Source organism: Pteropus vampyrus, unplaced genomic scaffold, assembly GCF_000151845.1.
Source record: "Pteropus vampyrus isolate Shadow unplaced genomic scaffold, Pvam_2.0 Scaffold8, whole genome shotgun sequence".
NCBI lineage: Eukaryota > Metazoa > Chordata > Mammalia > Chiroptera > Pteropodidae > Pteropus > Pteropus vampyrus.
In genome coordinates, this window is record NW_011888789.1 from 1473059 (window position 1) to 1474923 (window position 1865).

General features: G+C 35.8%; 1 pseudogene; it reads left to right on the plus strand.

The window, feature by feature from the left end:
• The window catches only part of LOC111728996, a 164703-nt pseudogene that overhangs the window by 95143 nt on the left and 67695 nt on the right, over nucleotides 1-1865 (plus strand).

A 1865-nucleotide genomic window follows, 5' to 3' on the forward strand; every position in this document is an offset into this window, starting at 1 on the left:
ATTGCTGAGGCATTCGGGGCCTGTTTTTCCTGCCTCTCCCACAAGGGCAGAAGATTTTGCATCTGCCCTCCCCCGAATCAGTGGATGTTTGCCTTGACTTCTGAAGCATGATGAAAGTTTTTCCCAACTATTCCCAACTATTCCCTAGGTATTCAGGCCAGATAGGTTTGACTCTATATCCCGGCAGGCCTATATGCAAGATAATCGGCTACTGCTCCTTCAGGAGGGTTAGAGAAGCAGTCAGTATTTCTTTCCCATCTCCAATGAGATTTTATTATCACATGTCACGTACCTGCAGCACTAAGGAAACTCTTTAGTCATCTTCTCTACCCTCAGTCTTTCTATTAAAAATACTGAAGGGGTGTGTAAAAGAGTTAGCAATTAAATAGACACCCTCTTTGTGTCTAGAGCTCCCCTGATATGTGAACTGGTATTCAGGCCTATCCTACATTTTGCCTTTAGAATAGTGTTAATTTTTTGTTATTCTTGTCTGTGCCCTACTAAAAATGTAACAGTTCTATGTCTCTTTTTGGAAGAGCTTGTCACTCCTCAGCATTCAATTTCTTAAAGTGACTTGCAACTTCAGCTCTTTGGCCATTTCAGAAAAAGTATGTCTTTGTATTTTATCTAGCTATTGCTCATTTTTAGTTTGAGAATAATATTGTCTTGCAGTTTTCTGTATTCAGAGTGGAAGTATCACTTTTTTCTTGGGTACTTTAAAGAACTTTTATTTTAAATAATACGAGAAAGACCTTGCTTTAAACAGCCAATATTTCTTTAGATTTTCTCACTTACCTATACCTTTTTGGTTTATCTTTTCTTGCTCTTCTTCTGCCTGATTAATACCTCTTAGTATTCCCTTAACTGTGGGTTTCTTGCTGATAAATTATCTGTATTTGGCTTTACTGAAAATGCCTTTGAGCTTTCTCTTCGTTTTGATTTTTGGCAGTTCTACCATGATGTGCTTAAGGATTCATTTTCATCACAACAGTTCTTGAATCTACGGCTTTTTGAATTTTCTCATTTTTGGAATATTCTTAGCCATTGTTGATTTTCCCTTATTCTTCTCCCCATTGGTGACTTAACTAACGTACATTTGACTAGCTTCTAACTATAAGTTTTACAGAGAGGTTCCCATAGTTTGTTTTTCTTAATTCATTTTACTTTTATTATTTGCTTTTCATGCTTAGTTTCCCAACCCCCAGCCTTATTGAGGTACAATTGACAAAGATTGTATACATTAAGGTTGTACAACATGATTTTTAAGGTGTACAAAGTAATTAATTAATATATATTATACATTGTAATACAATCAAGTTAACAAATCCATCACCTCATATAGCATTTGTGTGTGTGTGTGTGTGGTGAAAACATTTAAGAACTACTCAGCGAATTTCAAGTATACAGTAAAGTATTATTAACTATAATCATCATACTGTGCATTGGATTCCTCAGAACTTATTCATTTATAACTGAAATTTCATACCTTTGTTCAACATCTCCCCATTCTCTTTACCCCTCCCCCAATCCCCTGACAACCCCTGTTCCTACTTTCTGATTCTATGAGTTTGACTTTTTTATATTCCACATATATGTGAGATCATATAGTATCTGTCTTTCTGTGTCTGGCTTATCTCATTTAACACCTTCCAGGTTTGTCCATGTTACAAATGGCAGGATTGTCTTTTTTTTTTTTTTAAACAACAGAAATTTATTTTCTCACAATCAGAATTCTGCAGGCTAGAAATTCAAAATCAAGTTGTCAGCAGGATTGGTTTCTTTTGATTTTCCTCTCCTTGGATTGCAGATGTCCTTCATCCAGCAGTGTTCTTGTATACTCTTTTCTCTGTGAGTGCACACTCTTG